General features: G+C 40.1%; 1 protein-coding gene across 5 annotated transcripts in view; it reads right to left on the reverse strand.

Annotated features, from left to right (window-relative positions):
- PDS5B (PDS5 cohesin associated factor B) overlaps window positions 1-6,422 on the reverse strand; it is a 164,771-nt gene that overhangs the window by 157,841 nt on the left and 508 nt on the right. The window lies entirely within an intron of this gene.

Consider the following 6,422-nt stretch of genomic DNA (forward strand, 5'->3'; position numbering starts at 1 on the left):
CGACCTCCACAACTAGATTGAAGAACAAAACGACAGCAACTTGTCTGTTCCCCTTCCCCCAATTCCCCAGCGCTGTTCCCCTCCCCGCAATTCCCCAATAAAAATCTTTAAAAAAAAATAAATAAATAAGCTATCTGTTACTAGCCCCACTTTAGAGACTAAGAAACTGTGTCTTGACAAGACTAGGTAATTTGCGCACGGTGACACAACTAGCTCTTGAAGGAGACAGGATAAAAACCCACATAGTCTTGACTCTTAAGTCAATATGTTTCACCGCCGTGTTCTTCTGCCTTCCTTAAAAAGAAACTTCACTCATCAAGCATCATATGAAATACCTAATGTGCTCCCAATGCTGTTCAAGTCTTAAATGCTAGTGACCTAAACTCCAAGTAGGAGTACCTAATTATATTATACCATAAAGGTAGGAAAGTCAAAAGCTGAAAAGGAAGGTACCAAAGAGACAGAAGAGTAAAAACAAAACAACTCAAGAGCTGTATTTCACAGCTTGCCATTTTGAGCATCAGATTACATTAAAGATCACTGCTGCTTGATTGCTATCATCAAAGTTGGTGGGCAGGCCTAATGAAGCTGAGCTGGGGTCAACTGCAGGCTTCCTGCACTAGTTCTGCTAGACCAGCGTTTCTTAACCTTTGCACTATTGACACTGTGGGCCAGATAATTTTTCGTTATGGAGGGCTTCCCTACACTTTATAGGACGTTCAGCAATATCCCCAGCCTCCACCCACTAGATGCCAGGGCACTACTCCCCGCCAACACACACAGACACACAGACACACACACACACACACACACACACACACACACACACACACAGTTCTGACAACCAGAATGACTCCAGACATTCTGAGAACCGCTGGTCTAGACTAGGAATAATGGTGAAAAAGGGCCAGCTATTTTATGTTACCTAGTATAATAACTGCAGACAGACAAGAACCTTTTTTCAACACTTTACTGAGAGATCTCTGAAATATAAAAATTGTACATATTTAAAGCATACAACTTGATATTTTGATATATGTATGCATCCTGAAAAGATCACAATCAAGCTAATTAACATCATCTCTACATAGTTAGCATTTTGGGGGTGGGAGGGTGACAAGAAAAGAGCCTTTTAAACCAATCACCTCCCAAGCCTACTGAAGAAAAACTCATTTCATAAAAACATGTGAAGCTGGGGTGAGGGCAGTATGTAGGGATTAAATAGGGACAAAGCCCATGTAGCCACGCCAACATCCCCAGATTTCTGTGCAGTTCTGTAAAGCCTCTGACACTAATGGAATATCAACTTAGAGAGGTAACTAATGGTCAGAAAATAAATCTAAAGAATGCTAGAAATGAGAACTGCTCCCTTTGACTAATTTGAACAAAAACCAGTTTCCCTGATAAGAAAGACTAAGTACCCCTCATCTCTGGAGGAACTGAAATACCAAGGTTGAGGTTACCACCCTGGAAGGGAAGAGGAGCAAACCAAATGACAGTATATATAAAAATGAAATGACAGTTGGGGGTGATAGGGGGGGAGTGATAAGACAGGACAAGCAGACTGTAGAGACAGAGCTGACAATACAAAATTGATTTGCCCTGACTCTCCAATCTCCCTTCTGCCTTTATATGTCTTCTGTTAACACCAACATAAAGGCTTTCAATAACCTCATGTTAACCCTTGGTTGTTCAAAGCCTAGCACTGTGCCTCTCCATTCAGAGCACTGCTCCCCCTCAAGGTGCCATGGGCTCCAAAATCTTATTCCTCTCTAAAAATTCCACCTTCCTCAGACTATTTTAGATAAGGGGAGTGGGAGGTGGGCAGGGGGTCACAAGTAAATACTAAGTGTAAAGTATATGCTGCAAGTACCCTCTGCCCAACAACATGTAACAAAAATGTTTACTCTCACTTATAATCAAAGAAATGCAAACCCAAAACAAGATATAAATTTCACTTGTCAAACTGGCAAAAAGTATAAAATCTAATAAAGTTCGATGCTGGTGACATGTATACACACTCATATACTGCTGGTTAGGGTAAACTGTTACAACCTAAATATCACTCAAAAGGAGTCAGAACAAATTATGATACATCCATATAATTACTCTAATCATTTTTTTAATTATGTTGCTCTTTATGTGCCAATATGAAAAGAGCTCTGTGACAATAACTAGAGAAAAACAGTACACTAAAGTTTAAAAAAAGTAAACAGCAGTACAATATTATACAATTCGTATACATTTTTTGTAATGTAAACTTTCCGGAAACTGTTAATAGTGGGTTACTTTCTGAGGGAAAAAGAAAAGCAGCTTTTATTTTTACTTTTCTGTATCATTAGAATTTATTATATAAATGTATAACTTTTAAGATATACAATTCTTTAATGTACTCTATTCCCCCCAAACCTTAACCACTACTCTCACCACCAACTCTCCACTCCCCACCCCTATCCAATATCTGAAGGCTAACTTAAATAGCTTGACAGCATTTCTGCTAGCAAGGGATATATTTTGGATATATATCTGGGGCTCTTCTTTAAAATATCTTCATTTACTTCTCTAAATCCTCCTCTGGGATGAAAGAAGAGAAAAAGAATCCCTACGCTGCCCAGAGAACCACGGACTCTCATTTCCTTCCAGGCCCTAACCATTCTCTCCTAGAGAGGTACAATGGTTGCCTCTGGTTATAACATCCTCTCCTTCTCCTATCAGTTTTATATATAGTCCTTGCCAATTTCCTTCTCCCACATAAAAGAAGAGCAACCCTTGCAGAATCCCTTAACAGCAGGGATCCTGCTCTGATTTTTCTCAGCTCTCATCCCCTTGGTGCAGGTGGTCAACCACTACTCTAAATGTCCACAGGGCAAGGGCTCACTCCTGTGTGCTGCAGATCCCTGGTACTGGAAGAGCATGTACGCGGAAGCTTAGTATTTGTTCTCTGGAACTGAATCAGGTCAGAGCACTCTCTGTCAAAGGGAGAGGCAGGTTACTGGAGTACTTCTAGGTCATGGGCCTTTAAAGATGCCTCAAAATATCTTTCTGCTTCAGTCTTTCCTCCATTCCCCTTAGCTGACTGACAAGTTTTAGCTAAACCAAGTATTTCTAATTACTGCTTACTAGTAGTAATGTCTAATCATTAGAATACAATAACTATTATGAATACTTTTAAATATCTCAGATTAATGGCTTAAAGATTTACTTTAAACAACTAAAGATTACTCATCTGAGATTAATCTTCATGATTGTCTCACTGTGTATGATCACCCCTGCCAACTAAAACAACTAGTCTCAAAGCAGCAAGTTTATCCATAATTTTGAACTAATTAGTGAGAAAGGGTTACAAAACCTTTTCAAGTATGGGGGGGAATGATGATAATCAGGTGGTTCCTAACAGTAGTGTGAGGAAACAGATGAGCTCTGTGCCCCTAGGAGTCAGAATTGCGAACCACTGGCAGCTTCTTAAATAGGCTTAAAAAGTAAATACATTCTCACAGAAATTACAGGTTTATTTTTAAACTAAATATTTTTAGAATTTTTAATATTCCCAAACATGAATACTTAAAGCAAATACAATTTTCTCCAAATACCTATTGCAATTGGAAGTGACAAATGACTTTGAACCAAATTGTGCTTAAAAGTAAAAAAATATACATGTAAATACATACATCTTATAACAAAATAAGTTCAATACTAACTTTTCCAAATTACTCTGTCATAAATTTCACGAAGAATAAATAAATGTCATGTCAAGTAATCTTATCAAATGAAAGACCATGCAGCTCCAGGAGACAGACATGCAAGAAACAGGCTACCTTCTGAGATAACTGGACTGAATCCTGAATAGAATTTACTCAAACCAGACTATAAAACAGATTAACCCTGAAACTTTGAAAAGGTGATAAGGGGATGAAGAATAATACGCTACCTGGCAATAATTTTAAATGTTATTAAGTTCTAAACAAAACAATGCAGACCATGGGGGAAGCTTCTAAGCTTCCAGGAGATCTAAGAATTGTTCCAATGCCACATGAATATGATTGTGACTTTGGATAAATCAACTAAATTAACAATCTGAACCTAATTTCTCATGTACATTGTAAGTGAGTTGGAGATCATCTTTCATTTTTCTTGTTACTATCTAAAACTAACAAAGGAAACACAAATTTATTCTCCAAGTCACAGTAAGCTCTCCTGTTAGTTCTAGGCACACATAATAAAACAAACAAACAAACAAAAAAAACACTAAGAAAGCCAAAGGACAATCCTAACTTTCCAAGGGGGAGAAGCAAAAAGAACACACCTCCCAAAATAGTCCCCTCCTCATAAAGTTTTGGATATATTCTACCATTTCAACTCTTCAGCAGGGCAAGCCCTGTCAAATACGGGGTATCACTTTATTTGAGGCTTAAATTACTGATAAACCTCAAAATATTCTTTGTGACTGTTAAAGCTGCAGAGCAATTTTAAATAAATTTAAAAATTAAAACAACTTTATCCAACAGCCAACTCAGTGGAACTGCATATCAATAAGCTTAGCACAAATCGCCTTATGACAACAAGAATCACTATCATCACCTCATTATCACCTCTAATTCTTGGGGAAAGTGAGGGGAAAAAGAAAGGCATAACCTGACAGGAATAAAAGCAACCGGAAAGAACAAAAGCTGCTGTAAAAACAAATACCAGGAGAACCAACCTCAACAAAAAGGGAGAAAATAAAAAAGGGGGCACAAAAGTGCTGTTAAAAAAAAAAAGTCAATACAAACACTACCTTGTCATTTAAAGTACACCTTCAAGTAAAACCCAGCAGGGGAAAGTATGATTTTTTTTAAACCATTAAAAAAAAGGCAAAAAAAAATTACTCCTTCAACTACTTCAGTAATTCAAAGAATATCTAAGTGCGCCTTTTTTATATACAATTTGTATTTGTAAATTTTGAAGGAATAACGTTCTGACTTAAGATGTTTTTACAGTTAAGTTTTTGAGAATAAATCTATCTCAGCATAAATCCCATGTTGAAACTTTCACCTACATATTCACCACTATAAATTTTAATTAGGTCTTTTGCTATCACCAGGTGAGGTAAGATTAACCATTCCACAAACTGACCTGCATACATCATAAGAATGCTTATTTTATTGTCTCGAAAAATGCTAACATCCCTGATCTAAGTACTGCATACATAAGAAGTGTCCTTTCTCTTATTTTGCTTAATACCACACGTTTGTGTTTTTTTAACTATATTATTTGACTACTACATGAGTTGATACAGAAAATGTCTTATCTTGGAACTTTATCTACATGTGATCATTGAGAACAATGGTTATATTGCCCTTCAAGTTTTAAATAATTATGATTTATTTGCAGCTCGTCTCCTATACATAAACACACTTGAATTTTTAAAGGTTATTAGACAGAAGACTCCCATCTCACTCAAGACCGCAGACCAACCCTTGAAATTAAGGCTGTATCAAAGTTTCCGAAACTTATCTAATACACAAGGTAGGGTCACTAAGGACAGCAGCACTGACTATCCATCATTTCATAATAAAAGTATGAGATGAGAGTTCACAGTACGTTCTTCAAAGTAAAATAAAGGGTTCCCTTTACTGGGTTACTTAGGATGCTAAAAAACGTGTGCTGAGTGGATAGGAAACTGCTCTTTCACAGCCATCCCCGAGTGTACACGGTCCGCGCGAAGGGACTCAGGAGCGTGCAATGCTTAAGGCGTTGCCTGCTTAACGAGGTGCTGCGTTTCAGGGTTCCGATTCACTCCCTCAAATAACTGTCCCGCTGCTGAGCGTAGCTTTCAGGTTTATACCAAAAGACAACAGCGGCAGCCGCAGCGACAAACAAGGTTTTTCTCCCGACCAAAAAACTTTTCAAGTGTCACTAAGATCAAAGAGTGCAAAAGTGTCAACTATTTACAACTGCACCCTATTCTCCCTGCCGTTCCAACTCCAAGGCTTCCCAAAGGACAGCTCGAACCCAGGTGTCGCCTGGGACACTTCACCAGTGCTGGGCTCTTGCTCCACTAGGTCCTCAGGTTCCCCTAGCACCAGCTCCAAGAGGCGCGGTTAACACATGCTTTTTTATCTCGGCCGACTGGCAAGTAACCGCTTAAAATGTCACTTGGAGCAGCCTGTTTTCTGCGCCCGGAGCAGAGGCTGGGCCCGCGGGGACCCGAAGGAGAGCGCGAGGAAGCCTGAGGCCCGCACCCCGCCGGGGCTCAGCCTGGCCCCGCGCTCCCCGCCCCTCGCCCGGAAGGGGGAAAACCCGCCAGCGGGAGGATTCAACAGGAGCACCGCGCCGCCCGCCTGCCGCCCGGGAAACAGCCGCCGGCCGCTCGGCCGGGGCGCGGGGGGAGGGGCGGCCGGGCGCGGACCCCCGCCCGCGCGCAAGGTCACCGCCCGAGGCCC

This window comes from Hipposideros armiger, unplaced genomic scaffold (assembly GCF_001890085.2).
Source record: "Hipposideros armiger isolate ML-2016 unplaced genomic scaffold, ASM189008v1 scaffold_160, whole genome shotgun sequence".
NCBI classification, from domain to species: domain Eukaryota; kingdom Metazoa; phylum Chordata; class Mammalia; order Chiroptera; family Hipposideridae; genus Hipposideros; species Hipposideros armiger.